Source organism: Podarcis gaigeae, assembly GCF_964106915.1.
Source record: "Podarcis gaigeae genome assembly, chromosome: 9".
Taxonomy (NCBI): Eukaryota; Metazoa; Chordata; class Lepidosauria; order Squamata; family Lacertidae; genus Podarcis; species Podarcis gaigeae.
The window spans coordinates 56928515-56946409 of NC_139685.1; the positions used below are offsets into that span (position 1 = coordinate 56928515).

The window sequence follows — 17895 nt, forward strand, 5'->3', positions numbered from 1 at the left end:
AGGACCAATAATCTTCTATTTAACATAGTATTTGATCTACTGTGATATATAATTCATTTTTTCATTTACAGTGTTCATTGTTTTTGATAACCTATAATCAAAACAAATGACTCCCTTAATTAGAGCCACATTTCAAGTTTCTTCATTCATCTAACCCTCTTCTAGTTGATCCAATTTTCCCTTTAAAATGGCCAAACGACTTTTAATATAGTTGGAACCGATCTACCAGATTCCTGCCTCTTTATAAAATCAATAGATGAACGCCAGCCTGCCAAAAGCTTGTCCATTTTTGTTTGAACTTGAAGTCTGTGAAATAGTCATTCCACAACAGCAATTTGCTTTATTTAATCCACCAATTTTCCAGATTCATGAATCCACACCCCCACCATTACTTAGTTATTGTCATTCTTGCTACAAAAAGAAGATGAGTAATCTATTTCCTTTGCCTTAAGATACTATTTGTCATCCTCAGCAAGGCCACAATAGGTGCGATTTTTTTTCTTGCTTTACTGTTCTATTTTATTTTTAAACCTTTTTTCTTCACTTTTCAGCCAAAAAGGCTTCTAGAACAGCTTATAGATATATATGTTTTATTTCAATTTTTTAAAGGCAGATAAAGTGATCCTTCAGGTAAGTCATTATAGGTCAAAAGCTGCACTTTGAATTGTGTTCAGAAATAAATAGGTAGCCAGTGCACACTATGCAAAAGCCTTTGACTGTGTCGACCACAGCAAACTATGGCAAGATATTTAAAAAAATGGGAGTGCCTGATCACCTCATCTGTCTCCTGAGAAATCTCTATGTGGGACAAGAAGCTACAGTTAGAACTGGATCTGGAACAACTGATTGGTTCAGAATTGGGAAAGGAGTATGACAAGGCTGTGTATTGTCTCCCTGCTTATTTAACTTTTACGCAGAATTCATCATGCAAAAGACTGGACTGGAAGAATTCCAAGCCGGAATTAAGATCACCAGAAGAAATATCAACAACCTCAGATATGCAGATGACACAACCTTGATGGCAGAAAGTGAAGAGGAATTAAATAACTTTTTAATGATGGTGAAAGAGGAGAGTACAAAATATGGTCTGAAGTTCAACATCAAAAAAACTAAGTTCATGGCCACTGGTCCCATCACCTCCTGGCAAATAGAAGGGGAAGAAATGGAGGCAGTGAGAGATTTTACTTTCTTGGGTTCCATGATCACTGCAGATGGTGACAGCAGTCACGAAGTTAAAAGATGCCTGCTTCTTGGGAGAAAAGCAATGACAAACCTAGACAGCATCTTAAAAAGCAGAGACATCACCTTGCTGACAAAGATCCGTATAGTTAAAGCTATGGTTTTCCCAGTAGTGATGTATGGAAGTGAGAGCTGGACCATAAAGAAGGCTGATTGCTGAAGAATTGATGCTGTTGGATGATGGTGCTGGAGGAGACTCTTGAGAGTCCCATGGACTTCAAGAACATCACACCTATCCATTCTGAAGGAAATTAGCCCTGAGTGTTCACTGGAAGGACAGATCCTGAAGCTGAGGCTCCAATATTTTGGCCACCTCATGAGAAGAGAAGACTCCCTGGAAAAGACCCTCATGTTGGGAAAGATTGAGGGCACAAGGAGAAGGGGACGACAGAGGACGAGATGGCTGGACAGTGTTCTCGAAGCTACCAACATGAGCTTGATCAAACTGCAGGAGGCAGTGGAAGACAGGAGTGCCTGGCGTGCTCTGTCCATGGGGTCACAAAGAGTCGGACATGACTAAACGACTAAACAACAACAATCACAGTTGGTACAAAAGTGGGGGCAACCTGAACCCTCCATCTCACCCCTGTGAAAAGCCATTTTCTTAATGGAAGCCTACAACATTTATATGGGTAGCGGCTTAGGTTAAAATCTACATGGAAGAATAGATTTCTCTCTCTCTCTCAACTAACATATGTTAAAGGTATTATTTCATAAAATATATGTTTATTGTGCAGTTATCTCAGCCTGCAGGCTTATAGTTCTCTAGTATGTATAAAACAGTACATAACTATAACCCACAGAGACTGCAGGTTTATTCAAATCCCTTGACTGTAAGGGAAATACCAAAATAGCAGAATGTAAATAGGAGGCTGCGTTATATGTAATGACCTTAAAATATTTCTGTAGCAAACAACAGCACTTTTGTCTAATTTTCAGTTTCATGGGTTATTATCTCTGTTGAGATTCTTGTCGAGTTATTTACATGGAATTCTTCAGCTTTCTACAGCTTCAGCCATACTTTCTGAATAAATCATGCAACTATATAAAGATGTTTAAATCGCCAGATGTATTTTGGTTTCTCAGTAGTGCAGATGATGTACTAAGGCACATCTGTTAAGGAACCTGTCCAGAGAAGAGCAATTTTCCCCCTGTAGTGCACATGCAAGCAGAAGATTCTGCACAGTCTCAAAAGTCCAGCCTCGTTTCCCAAAGCCCAACCCTCACCTGTGGTTGATGACCCTATTTGTCTGGAAATCATATCATCATATTTCCTGCTCCCATAAGCAAGTGTGTCTACAATTCCAGTAACCAACGTATTCTTCAGAATGTGTTCGCCCTCCCCTTTTTAATCTTTTGTTAGTCTGCTAAATCAACACTCCATCGAGGAACCAAAACAGATGTCAAGCTTCTGAATCTCAGGAGGTGTCAGAGAACTTTGTAAAATAGCTAAATAAAATTTCACACCTGAAAACTATGCACAGTAACTTTCTTTTCCTCCATTATCAAAGTTGCTGAAGATAGAACACTAGGAGTCCCAGCTATCTATCACACCAGTTTGACGTTTTCTGCACAAATCATTAACATTTTTGTCTGTACTTGGTAGCAGGGAAGTTGCATTACAAATGATGGATCTTGGACCACTGTCTTCAAATCACTTTTTCTGGAGAAATCCCATTGGAATCAATGGAGCTATTCAGGGCTGCATCTGCCATTAAATTTCTCTGACTGCGTTTTAAAAATACTTATGGGGAAGTAGCTCAGGATGCATATGCCATAAAAGTCAATGACAAATTTGAGATATATGGATTCAAAAAGAAAGTCTTAGAAGCTTTCTGAAACACGAGTTTCAGGCATAACTCTAAAACCCAATTGACACAGGAGCCCTAAATAGTTACATCCTCCATGTGGCTGGAAGCCTCTGAGTGACTGTAATAGCTCTTAGTTCTGATAAGTGGTTATGGTCACACACAAGCGGCACCTTTCTAGCTCTTTTTCAGTACTGTATGCTTGTTGGCCCAAAAGCTCTGCGCTCTTTAGAAGTGTCTGGCTTCAAGAAGTAGCAGCCCAGGACAAGGAAGCAGGCTGGAATGGGCTCCCCCCCCCCCCAGGGAGTACAGGCCATATTAGTTCATACAGTCACTAGAAGCTTTTCACTACATAAATGCTTCATGTGGATTCCTAATGTAATGCTGGTTCAGCTTTATACTGAACCAGCATTACAAAGATGCACATCCTCAGGTGTTTTCTGCCTGCCTACCTTTTGAAAAACTGATGCAAGAATATTCACTTGGGAAGGTGTTCTACAATAGCGCTTTGTTTGAAAATTGTAGAGAGGCAAGTTGTAAGGCCATCTGAGATAGTTTTCTAAAAATGGCTCTACAAATTAAACAAGTTCATTACATGTTAAGAAACTTGGTCCAGGACCTTAGCTGGTGTATATCAGGTTTGTTCTGTTGACATCAGTATTAAGGATGCAAATTTCCAACAGCTGAGATGTTGGTCTTCTGCTTTTCTTTTTTCCAGGAGGACTCATCACAATAACTCCCAAGAGCGCTTAAAATTGCTAAGGCAGCTGCGTGTTTACCTTAGGAAACAAAAAGGAAATCATTGATATTCGTGTAATAACATTCTCGTAGAAATGTAACAGGATAGTGTGAAAGTGTTTACACGGAGGGAGAAAGGCTTAGCTTCTCTTGACATGTTGTGTTGTGTTTTTCCTGTTACAGCAGCAGAACATAATAAAGAGTTGGATGCATATAATGGACATGCAGTCTGGGGCCTTTAAACAGAAAGTTTGCCTAAACCTAGTCAAAGTGTGAGTTCATTTTCTTTTTTCTTTTTCTAAACGCATTTAAAGGAATGCCAAGGGTGTGGGTTTTCCCCCCTATGAGGATAGGTGTTTCTTTTGGGGAGTGGGGGTACTTTTGCTGCTGCATTGTCCTCAGACTAAGCTGAGCAAATATTTGTCCAAAATATCTGTATCATAGAGTTGGTTGGGTCACTAAAATGGTATGACAAAGGCTTTAAAAGTCTTTATAAAGTATCTCAAGATACTTCCATCTTGACTGCTGGTCCAAGGGCTATGACCTGAAGACACATGATGCATGAGATGAAGAAAAGCATTTCTGGGTCTTTAGCATGTGCACCATCAGACGTGGCTAGCTGAGTGGGGCTAGCTTCCCAGCAGGTGGGTCACTGTTGCTTATCAGGAGGGAGAAGAGCAAGGTGGCAGAGAGGTTGGTGCAGTGCAAATGCACTGGTGAAGTCAATCTGGAGTGCCTGCTAGAGTGTTTGCATTGCACCAACCTCCCTGTCCCCTCTCCCTCTCTGCTTGTCGAATGATAGCACTCAGCCACTTCCAAAGATTCCGGTACACGTGGCAGTATAGCGTAGGTCTGCAAACATAATTCTGGATCAAGGACTGGGCTATAAGGCTGATTCACATCTTGTTGACATACATCATTTGATATATTCTCCCTCAGTGACTCTCAGCTGGTTGTTTCTGTGGTGTTTGCTGAAGAGTATTGGAGAAAGTTGAGAAAGAAGTGCAGCATCTAGCCTCAGTGTGATGACACTAAAGGGGTGTCTGACCTTTGAGCTACCTCTTCAGAATGTGATGAGGGTGAGGGCACAGCCCCATGTGGTTGTAGGTGGGCTTGCTCCTAGGTGAGAGTTTGGAGCAGCCAGCAGTGAGGGAGTTTTGTTTTTAATTAAATTTTTATTAATTTTCTTTTACAAATTAATCAACACAACCATATTCTCAAATTACCAATTTTTTGGACTTCCACCAGCTCCTCCATCAATCAACCATATATTATATTTGTTACGCATTTCCATTATATTATATTGCCAGTTAATAATGTCCTTTCATCTCTCTTTCTTTTTCCAATACCCTTTGACATCACAAAGCCTCTTTAAAACCGACTAGCGTTGTCTGTTCATCACATATGTTTTCCAGATAATTCGTAAACTTTCCCCAGTCCTCGATGAACTTGTGATCCTTTTGGTATCTAATTTTCCCAGTCATTTTATCCAATTCTGCATAGTCCATAAGTTTCATTCTCCACTCTTCCAAAGTCGGTAGTTCCTCTTGTTTCCATTTTTGGGCCATTAATATTCTTGCCGCAGTTACTGCATATTGAAAAAGTTTGTAATCACTTCTATTAATCTCTCTTCCTGTTATTCCTAACAAAAAGGCTTCTGGTTTCTTTACAAATGTATATTTAAATATCTTTTTCAACTCATTATATATCATTTCCCAGAAACCCTTAACCTTCTTACATTCCCACCACATATGGAAAAAAGATATTTCTTTTTCTTTACATTTCCAGCACTTATTACATGTTTTAAACATTTTTGCTAGCTTAACCGTTGTGATGTACCATCTATATACCATTTTCATAATATTTTCCTTTAACACCGTACATGCAGTAAATTTCATATTTTCATTCCATACTTTTCCCCAATCAACCAATTGTATATTATAACCAAAATCTTTGGCCCAATGTATCATAACCGACTTAAGCGGTGAGGGAGTTTTGAGTTAATATGGCCTCCAAGAGGCAGGTGAAATGGCAGGGAGGTGTGGGTGGGTGGTAATTGCATGAATACAGCTCTCAAATATTATTTGTGGCTATCTGATGATTGCATTGTTTTATATTGTTTTGATTTATTTATTGTACTTATATTGTTTCTTTTCTGTTAATATGCTGTTCATGGCTTTGGGAGCCTGTGAGTTCTATGGTGTGGAGTGGAGGTATAAATATAATAAATAAATTAAAATAGGTTATTCAGCTTGTTTTTAACTCTAGACGTATTTTTATGTAGAAACTCAAGATCAGAGTTTCTAACCAGTGGTCAATACAGTAGTACCTTGGTTTTTGAACAGAATGCGTTCCGGAAGTCCTTTTGACTTCCGAAACATTCAGAAACCAAGGCATGGCTTCCGATTGTGCAGGCGCGCTGGAAACAATAGTGGAAACCTCATCGGATTTTCAGCTTCCCCAAAAAAATGTTCAAAAACTGCAAGCAATTTCTGCAAGCAATTTCCCCAAATGTAAAACAATTCTGATGTTATTTTCACTAATATCATATGCATTTTTGTGCTCCTTTTCTGATAACGCATGCATTTTGTATACATTATATGGTTGGAGAACTGCAGCAGAAAATTCAGAGAAGGGCGAATTTCAAAATAAATGGTGTTTTCATTAACATATCATTTTGGGAGGTGTGAAATAGGCAGATTCACATAAAAATGTGGACCAAACAAAATTTCACCCTCATCCATAGGTGAACCTAGGAAAAATGTATTCATTGTAATATTCACAAAGGGGTATCTAGGAGCTTTTCACCATATATTAATAGCACCTCAAGCATTTACTAATTAAATAGTATAGATGAATAAAGCAGACAGGTCCCTGCCCGCAGGCTCACAGTCAAATAAAGCATGGAAAAAAAGGTTTAGGGAGCATGTAGCTACACATCATAGTGCGTTGGATTTGCAAGGGGCAAGCATTCAAGGATGAAATTTGAATGGAGGGTTGTTCTGCACCACAAACAGCTGTGATGAATCCACACAATGACAATAGGCTTCCAGCTGTAATAAGAGGCCCTCCAACATGGCTGCAAATCCACAGACATAACTTAATTCCTTGTTCTTTTCTGGGCGGCAGAAAAGTGGTGGTTCTAGGCCGGATGAGGTGATGAGTTTTTAAGGAACAATAAAGGCAAATGACTCAGAAAATATAATTACCCTGGTTTTGGAAATTGCATTGGAGGAAACAGGGGTCAATTTTTTTTGCCTTTGTTTCTGTGGTTTCCTCTACTGGAAAATATTAAATAGCCATATGACAGTGCAATACGGTGAATGCCTGCTCAGAAGTAAATCCCACTGTGTTCAAAGGGTCTTACTTATTCCCACTGTGGTGGGAAGGTAAACGGTGTTTCTGTGTGCTCTGGCTTCCGTCATGGTGTTCTGTTGTGCCAGAAGCAGTTTAGTCATGCTGGCCACATGATCTGGAAAGCTGTCTGTGGACAAACGCCAGCTCCCTCAGCCTGAAAGCGAGATGAGCGCCGCAACCCCATAGTCGCCTTTGATTAGACTTAACCGTCCAGGGGTCCTTTACCTTACCTTACTCCCAGATAAGTGTATTTAGGGTTGCAACCATAGTTTCCTAAGCCACACCTTTTAATTGGGTTTTGTTTTGTTTTGCCATGAAGCCACACATCTCTGCATTGTTCCTCAAACTGAAGAGTCCAGGAATATCTTCCTTCATCTCTTTGGGTGGTAAATTCTTGCAACCCCAAGAAAACACAAAGGACTCCACAGAGGGCCTTGATTTCAACAGGCCGCATAGAGGGAGTCTAACTCTGCTCCATGCCCACAAACGTGAACAAGGTATAATAACCACTGTGGTTGTCAAGGATTACCTTTGGTATTGTGGTTAGCACATATCAGCACTCAGCTTGGCGAGCGCTCTGGTAGGTGACTTGATCTACAGCGTCAGACCCCATGGCTTTCTGAGGTTCTTAATTGAACCCAGCCTTGTGGCTGGACACTTTTCATCAAATGTGTCGGCCACCTGTGCATGCAACAGGAGAAATCCAAGACACTCTGAAATTCATCTCACCCAAACCAGAATTGTTTGTCAGACACCATGCCTGTCTGGGGAGAAAATGAAATTGATGGCACACAGCTAGATTCCACAGTATTCTTTCAACAGAACATCACAGGGAAACAATACCACAAGTATCCATAATGTATAAAACATGAAAAGGAGCAGAAGGAATAAACATGTCTCAAAATGCACTTAATCAAGCCATCCTCTTACTAAAACCAGTAATTATTCTGGATTATGAGAGAGAGAGAAAGCTTGCAGTATTTGGAGTGTACAAAATTGTTAAATTCACAAGAGCTTAAAGAGAAGTTGAGGGATGAGGACATCTTCTCCTTTATTTATCCCATTGTTATAACCTACCCTTTCTTGAAGGAGCTCAGGGTGGCTTATGTGGAGCTTATTTTGTTTTCAGCAACCTTGTGGGATACTGTAGGTTATTTTTCCCATGGTCACCCAGTGGCCTTCATGGCTCAGTGTGGATATGAACCCAAGTCTCCCTGGCAAAAATCTGACACTCCACCCATTATACCACACCGGTTCACTTTGGAATAGCTAATTCAAGGAGATGTGCCCACCTTCATAGTTCTCTGGCCAAACTCTATCAGACTTCTCCATAAGTAATTCTTCCTAGGCAATTACCCACACAGTAAAGCCTATGATATCTGAAATTATACAGCAAAATAAGCAAAATTATACCAATTATACTTAATCCCTATGGGCAAGATTCATTTAAGAACTGATAATAGGGATTGTGTGCATTCACCATATGGAACTTTAAAATAATAACTAAAAAGGCTTGAGTTTTCCACATTTTTTAGGGCCAACAGGATTTTCTAGGTCTCTACTTGACATCTCTCTTCTGCCCAATGTTCAGTTTCTTTCCAGATACTTTTTTTGAACTATACACATTTTGCAGAATCATAGAATTGATGAGTTGGATGGGACCAACTCCTGCAATGCAGGGATCTTTTTTGCCCAACATGGGGCTCAAATTCACAATCTTAAGATGAAGAGTCTTGTGTGCTACCAACTGAGCTAGTTGAAAAAGAAAAATGTATATGCACATTCACAGTGCGTTGCTGGGGGTCCCCTCATGACCACACACAAACACTTCCATATATGCTGCCCAATATGGGGGCCAGCACATCTTCCTAGAACTCAAGACAAGTACCATTTCTGTGGAATTTGTTGGAGGAACTTTATAGAAATACCTCAGGTATTTAAGCGATCTAGGTGCTGCAAATGTATGTTTTAAAGTATTGTATTTTTTCCCTTGGTTTTCTTGCTTTTACCTTTTTGTAAACCACCCTGAGGTTTTTAAAATTATTATTTTTTACAATCACATTGTATATAAATTTAATGAAATAATTAAACAAAATAAATGCATGGATGTATGAACTGCACACACAAAAGCAGCCTATATCATTCTACAGATAAAGCTGGAAACATCCCAAAGCCGCTAGCTAATGCAACCTTGTAAAATTCCTTCTTGGATTATAAATATGCAAATCAACTTACTCCTGAGTATACAAGCAAGACTGACCTCCAGCCATCACCAGGACATGATGGGTTTTTTTTGGTCTGTTGTGAACTAGGGCTGGGCAGCATCTGGTTTTCAACATTGTGATACATAACCAGCTAAACATTGTAATATGCTGATATAGCACAATGTCTGAAATAAGGATGGTGTGTAGAGGCATTGGCTGGTTTTACCATTTTCCCCACATCATGATTTTTTTTTTGCATAGCACACAAAAAACACATCATGATTCGTGATATATTGCCAAGTCAAAAATGATGGAACTGCTATCACGAAATGGTTTTAGACGATATATCAATATATCTCCCAGCCCTATTGTGAACCATCCTGGGATACAGGGCAGTATGTATACAAATTTAATTAATTAATAATACTGAGGTCCGGAGAGCCTGGATCTCCAGTATCAAGGTGAAACATACTGGTTTCTGGAAATGCCCTGGGTCTTTTCTGGAGAAGGTCACCATGAAGGGAACCACAAACATATTGTTGCATTCTGCTTCATTTTGGACTCTGGTGGCATCTCAGTTCTTAGACTGAAGTTCTGTTGTCCATTATTTAGTCCATTGAAATAACAATGTGTAATTAGAAACAGGGCTGTGGCCTTAGTAAGTATTTAGAAAACTTTCTAGCTATGCATGAAACATCTACTCCTTATGGTTCAGGAATATTATCGAAACTATTTGCCTAAACATTAATTCAAGAAGTATTTCCTATTCATTAGTCTTCTGTTTAAAATATGCCAATCACCCTCCAAAGGACCAGGAACAATAGTGTTGAACAAAACACAAGTAACAAGGAGCAAATGGTTTGAAGTAAACATTTTGCACACGCAAAAACATTCCGAAACTCAGCTTTACTGGCTATTTGGCTAATAAACATGAATGATGAACACATTCGAAGAAACAGATGATGGTTTCCATAAATATATGAAGTGGAAAATTCATAATGAAGCTTAAGAATGATTGATTGCTTGACTAATTATATTTTCTGCTATGCTATTTATTTTATCCCTCTGTGTAAATTCAAAGAAAGAGCACAAACATAAAAATAATATAACATGCCGGTGTGTGTGTGTGTGTGTGTGTCCAGCACTGTGGTCTGCAGACCACCCGTGGTCCATAAGTGGTGTGTTTGTGAAGAACACTTTCAATCTAAATTTTATGGAATTCAAATCACAATACAATAAAATAAAACAGAAGCAATAACAGAAGCAATAAAAAGTTCAGCTGAAAATCATACAGCATCTAGCACAGGGCATTACAATTGTTACAAGAGCCAGATTTTTTTTAAAATATATATATATTTAAATGGTCCACTAATACCCAGAAAAACTTTCAAGTCATTTTTTTTTTGGGGGGGAGGCGAAATTTGGGAACCAGAGGCATATGCAAATTTATCCCTGTGTATAAATTCACAGGAGCAATGGAAACATCTATTAATTAACAGTGCTGGGTGTCTAATGTAGCCAACAGTTTATTCTAAACTGTGGTCACAAATGGTTGCAAATAGACTAATTTAAATGGTTATCATTTAACCATTTATCATTTATTGTCCATTCTGTGTCTCCCAACCACTGTTAACAGTGTCATTTTTCTTGGCAGATCAAGATGAGCAGGTGATAGCAAAAGTTGCAAGGTTTTTAACCGGGGCAAATAGAATTAGATCCATTTTTTGACTATTGATCCAAACCCCCAAAATGTATTTTATATAATTAACTTTTTTACCTTTATCCTTCTGTATACTGCATTTTGTTTTATTGCTATGGCTGGTAGCTGATGCAATTAAAGATTCGTTCATTCATTCACTCATTCATGGTTAGGAAGGGGAGGATGGATTTTTAGTTAAAAGTGATCATTTTAATTAACTGGGGATGGTTAGACTCCATAGATAATTCATTAGGCTGAATGATCTGAAGCTTCATAACAGATGGTTTGGTTTCATGTTCCGAGTGATACTGAAAGATTTTTCCAATGTCCCAAAGCTATAGTCCATGTGAAACATAATTTTTTTATGTAAATAATTCTCCAGTAACAAAGAGGGAGAATCACTGCAAGCACTGTGTGTAACGAGCTTGATCTCTTACTGACAGCAAGGGCATTTCATGTCTGAAATGCTGCAGAAAGCAAACAGAGCAAGGCTGAGCAGACTCACCCTCCACGTCAGAGACAGAGTACCTGGATAGATTCATGGAGTCTGTTGCGGTGGAAACGCAGAGTATCACTGACCACATAACTGCGGCATGCAGTCCTAAGACCGCACGCAGCCAACTGTAAATGAAACCGAAGGAAACATATTGCACTCCTTTCAGCCATTTAAACATCCCTTTTTCTTGCCAAGTTGTGAGTAAGATGGGCATTGTCCTTGCTCAGGGGACGGGGTCTGCTGTCGCTCTCTGCAGTTCGCTCATGTCAGCAATCAAGAAATACAATAAGGGATCCCTGTACATTAGCACTTAATTTAAGGTTAACAACTCCAATTTCTGTGAGGTCATCACAGCCTCTCTCTTTTTGTTTTGCTTAGCCTGACAAAGACAGACTGAGTCCAAAGAAAATGATCAGTAACCAGTGTAGGCTCTGGTCCCATCTGCACTATACATTAAAGCAGTATCATACTACTTTGTGCAGTCATGGCTTCCACTAAAGGATCTTGGGAACTGTAGTTTGTGAAGGGTGCTGAAAGTTGTTAGGAGACCCCCGTCCCCATTAGGTAAAGGGACCCCTGACTGTTAGGTCCAGTCGCAGACAACTCTGGGGTTGCGGCCATCATCTCGCTTTACTGGCCGAGGGAGCCGGCGTTTGTCTGCAGACAGCTTCCGGGTCATGTGGCCAGCATGACTAAGCCACTTCTGGTGAACCATAGCAGCACATGGAAACTCCGTTTACCTTCCTGCTGGAGTGGTACCTATTTATCTACTTCACTTTGAGGTGCTTTCGAACTGCTAGGTTGGCAGGAGCAGGGACCAAGCAACAGGAGCTCACCCCGTCATGGGGATTCGAACCACCAACCTTCTGATCAGCAAGCCCTAGGCTCTGTGGTTTAGACCACAGCACCACCCGCATTTGTGAAGGGTGCTGAGAATTGTTAGGAGACCCCCGTCCCCATTACAGAGCTACAATTCCCAGAGTTCTCTGGGAAGAGGGACTGGTTGTTAAATAATTCTGGGGATTTTAGCTCCGGGAAAGCAATAAGGTTCTCATAACAGATCTCAGCACACTTAACAAACTGCAGTCCCTTTCTTAGCCCTGAGAGACACATTTCCTTCTGTGTAACCTTTTTGGCGGACACATGCTAGAGGTGGGCAAGGCCAGAGGCAAACAACATATATGAATTTTTACCTTTGCACAGTAGGCTGGCACTACAGACTTGCACACTCTTCTTTATCCTTTATTCAAGCAAGCAAGAAGCTTTACCACAGTTCAAGGGCTCCTGGTAGCCCTGAGATCACCGGATGAAATACAGTTTTTAACTGAAGCTCTTTTTAACTACAGCAGTAATTTTTAAACTATTTTAGAAAAAAGTGGATTTGTTTGGTTCCATGGGCTCCTTCAAGAGGAACAATGGGATATAAATTTGCCGGTACTTAATAACAGATAAATGAAATAGTTTCAGACAGGGAGTTGTATGTTTTGAAGTATTTCTCAAGAAGATGAATGAGTACATAGGAGCAGTCCAATTTCTAGCAACAGCAAATGAGAAAACATCTTCTGTGTTTCTGTATTCTTATTTGAATGAAGAAAAGTTCCACTTTCCGTGAGTTATGGGAAATCAGAAAAGGCTTAAATAGAGTAAGTTAAGTTCAGTCCAGAAATATATACCAATAGCGAAGCTGGGAATATTTGCATAAGCACACAGATCTGCTGCGTTTCAGTGTTGGTCACCTGGGGGTGGCAGGCTGCCAAGAAATGTCTTTGAAATCCCCTGTGTGAATAGAGGTGAACTTTCTCCAGTGCTGCCGAACCTTTCAACCCCTGAGGTTAAGCATATGATTGCAGCTGCAGCCAAGGAAGGTCTGCTGAAGGGGATTGCATATGTGCCACAAGAGATTTTCATTTCATTTCAAAGTGCTTTGTCAAACTCTTAATATCTGTGTCCATCAAAAGGTGTGGGATGGGGAGAAAGGACCATTTAAATCATAGCTTTCTAGGTCTGAAAAAGGACCTGAGGATAATCTGGCCTAAACTCCTGTACCGAAGAAGAGTGAACCCACATTAACTTGATTTATAGTATGCCACAAATAGGGAGGACAGAGGGAGGTACACTAAGCCAGATGTGCACATTCAATGCTCAGGTCCCAAGCATGCAAACAAGACACAGTCATCATTCCCTTTCCACCCACCCAAAGAAGGAACAGTTCACTGGGAAGCTCTGTAGCAATATGGTAGATCGGGTCCTCCCTTAAAGAGGGCATGTATTGTGGTGAGACCTGGAGAACTGGCACCCTGTGTTGTGGGTGGGTACAATTGGTCAGCCACAACACCCGGTTGGTAGGTCCCTCAAAGCTGGATACAATCTGGCCAATGGGATGCAGTCTAAACGGTTCGAGGGACCTATTTATGCCCATGCAGGTGACCCAGAGCTTCCTCTTTCGGCACGTGCATTTGAAAAACACACCCACCACTCCCTACTTTTAGGGCTTTGAGCTTGACCTTGCTATGCCGTCGTTTGTCATCTGTCATTGGGACAGGGGCACAGCAGGAATTTTCCCCACTTGGCTGATTGGCTGTTGCCATTTGGGTTTTGCCTTGTAAGGTTGTGGATAGGCTCTGGTTCAGGGGATGGGGATGGGAGAATGCTCTCGCCATCCCTATGTGAAGGGTATTCCATGAAAGGAATCCAGGGACTCGATGGTTTGGTCAACCCCTGTGAGGGGGTTGTGCCCGTGCCTAAGTCCAGGGGGACATTTGGGTGGCGGAGTTAGCCCGTGCCCGGCTTTCCGCTTATCCAGGTGTTCACCCTAGGCTGACCTATGCTGGGGCCCTGGGTCAGCGCTACCTGGATGGCAGGGAGCTAGTCGAACCAGAGCCTATGCAACCAATCACTTTCTGCAACCAATAAAGTTGTGGCCTAAATTCTGCCAAAAACCAAAACTAAAATTTGAGTCATGTGTGAATTTATTTAGGGGGGAGGTTTCTGGGACTGAATACGCAATGCACATACTTAACAGGAAAAGGATCCAAGACAGGTACAAACCCCAGCATCTCCAGATAGGACTGGGAAAGACTCTCTGCTTAAATCTCTGGGAAGCCACTGTCAGTAAGCACAGAGAAGACTAAGCTAAAAGGACCAAAGATATAAGGCAGACCTCAAGGGCCACCTCTCTCCATATGAACCTACCTGGACCCTGAGATCAGCTTCTGAGGCCCTTCTTCATATGCCTCCTCCACGAGAGGTCCGGAGGGTGGCAACACAAGAACAGGCCTTCTCTGCAGTGACTCCCTGTCTGGAATGTTCTCCCTAGGGAGGTTCACCTGGCACCTTCATGATACACCTATAGGCACCAGGCAAATACATTCCTCTTCAATCAGGCCTTGGGCAGACTGACATCCAATGCCCTTTTAAAATGTGTTGGGGAGGGAGGGATTATTGGGTTGCTCTTGGTATGCTTTATTGAAACAAGATCAAAATAGTTCTCAATATCTGCAGGAATGTACATTCATTCAACTCAGGTTGGTTTTTACAGGGCTAAGGTTTCAATCAGTGCTTTCAGCATACTTGGATAGAAGACCAAGTGTCATCAAATTCCAGTGGCTTGCCTGTATTGTATCGGTGGCATTGTCCAACTTAATGGTGTTGCATGCTATGTGCTTGAGTGTGCACTGAATAATGGACAGAGATGGCAATTTTTCTCACATCCTTCTACATTGCATATGCACAGGTCTATAACTGATATTTCTTGCTTGTTTTCAGAGGAACATGCATAGTCTAGCTTTATATTTTTTAAAAATGGCCAAAGTTTTTATTTAGGCAGTTGCTAGTTGTTTAGATAATTCATTGGTCTAACATATGCTTAGTCAACAAACTGCCAGTGTTAGGCAGTGTCACTGCTTTGTATCAGTCTATAGAACGTGACTTGACTGGAGTGGATTAAGCCTAAGATGTTTGGTGCTTTAGTCATATGACCCATACCTGTTTTCTTGAAAGAAAACATAACATCCTGTTTCATGAGAGAAACTTCTCAAGCAACTTATAATGAAGTTAAGCCTATTCTTTTCTCATTTGTTGGAAAGTTCTCAGTGGCAAGAGTTCTCCATTTGGCTGAGCAAGGAATTGGAGAACGTCCAGAAAGTATTGAAACATCAACTACAGTTATCAAAGGCTGTAATTATACTTTCATCAAATGCTCTGGCTTGTCCAAAGGTAGTCAGAATACATTAAAGGGGGCAAATTTAATTGACTCTAATAAGACCTGGCATGAGGCTTAATAATGCTGTATAGAACTCATTGTCTTTGATTTACTTCATTCAGTTGTAGGCCTAATCAGTCACCACATTTTTGCGGAAAACTAAATAGAGGAATATTGAAGAATTATGTATCTTGGGTCTTATGGAATTTCAGAATCATGTTCTTCTAACCAGGTTCTTAGAATCTAACGACATGTCTCAGAAAAACTTGTATAACCAACCCTTGATAGCTGGATTCATCCTCCACTTCCTCCTCCTTGAAAAGCCTCTTCAAGAAGGGCCTATTTCAATCACAAATCCATTTTCCCCTTCTTTCTTCTCTCCCGAAAATGATAAACATGGCAGATATTTGGTAGATGTGCAAAATCCGAACTACATTCTCATCTCTTCACAAGGGAGGTTCAGATAAGGTAATTTAGTATTGGAATCAGAAAAGAACAAGTGCTCTGAGCATCCTAGATAGGAATATTGTAAAACACTGTGGCACTGGGGAGGCACTTTTGTTGATTTCCCCCACACATTTCACTTGTCTAATTTTCCCTTAGTCACACAACTAACTTTAGCTGGTCTCAGCAGTTTAGGATGAAATTCCCCCAAAACCTCACAGATGATTTTTCCCCATTATTAAAGCTGTGCATAAGCCATCAATTTAGATTGTATCCTGAAGCCCATGAGCCAGATCTGCAATTAACACATCTGAGATTTTACATCAAATCTATTCCATAATTGAAGCTGCATGGCATGGCATCCTGATCACAGGGTTCAAATTTTTCATATGTTGATGCAAACAGAGTCTAAAAAAAAAACATTTCATGAAAAATGATCTATACTTCCTAAGAAAATGTAAATGTTGAACCTTTGGCCCAGGTGCGATCCTATCGTGGCCACTGGGTATTTGGGCTTAGTCATTAGTAAAAGCAGGACCCCTTTGTAATCCAAAATGGGATGTAGATGGAGTCCTTGATGATTATTGCAGAAAGAGTGATTTTATCCAGAGCGGAAGCAATGCTCTGCGAGCCACTTCCAGTTCTTTAATCTGATGTCATGTTGGGTACTGCACGGCTGCCAAAGAAAGGCAAGATACCATATTATCCAGCTTCAATAAAGATATTAAGTGGCAATTTAAATCCTCCCAGCAGAGATGATTTGTGATTTTGCAGAAATGTATATGGAAAGGAAATGGAATAGCTTAACAGCAGCTGTTTGAACTGCTCTGTCTTCTTCATTTGGAAAAACAAAAGCAGCAAAAAATGAAACTCTTGCTGCTTCTGATATTTTTTTTCCTTACCGCATTTTTAGGTGAAATCTTAGGCATGCCGCAATCTTAATTTTTGCACTACAATCCCACCTGGCAAATAATCCCATGCAGCTATGAATTAGAGCTGGAACAAATGTGATGGACAATATGCAGAAGAGACTGTTGGACATTGCCCCGTGAAACATCCTCCATCCTGCAGTGTCTGGGATGTGACAGTCTGGAACATGGCACAGAGTTTTCACAACAGAGGCCTTCCTCTGAGGGACATAGGATGCTGCCGTACAGTGAGTCAGATCGTTGGTACATCTTCAGGTTTATGGTGCTGGGTGATCCATGAACTATCACATATGCATCCGACAGGCACAGAGGCTAGTGGGGGATACAGGCAGCAGACAACTCACTGTCTCCCAATATCACATTATCCAATACTAGGCAAAAGAGTTTGCCAGTGCTGTTTTCCTTCCAAGGCAATTGAGTGAGGACTTTTTAACAGTGCAGGGATATGCATGTTTGCTTGAATGTATTTCTAGTAAATGTATGTTCAGAATTGTGGCCTGAAACTCATAACCCAGCAAGTGAATTCTAGGTATGAGGCCCATTTTAGATTTAATTTTACTTGCTAAGGCTCTAGACACCAGGTTCTCCTTACAAAGTGTTTGGGTTTTCAGAAAATTCACTTAGGTTAAGATATTTCAGCTTAATGTAATATGCAGCAAAGTCTTTAGAATGCTGGCTATTTAGTGTGAATATGCTGGATCATGTCATTCCTATTTCTGTAACCTTATTAGTGCACATTACCTGTAACTCATTAACTCACCCCTATGATGATGATGATGA

General features: G+C 40.6%; 1 long non-coding RNA gene across 1 annotated transcript in view; it reads right to left on the bottom strand.

The window, feature by feature from the left end:
* Nucleotides 1–9625: 9625 nt before the first annotated feature.
* LOC310852949 overlaps nucleotides 9626–17895 on the bottom strand; it is a 46062-nt gene continuing 37792 nt past the window's right edge. Inside the window, exon 4 of the long non-coding RNA XR_014568474.1 lies at nucleotides 9626–17877. This is a non-coding gene — a long non-coding RNA (uncharacterized lncRNA). The remainder of the gene's footprint in view (nucleotides 17878–17895) is intronic.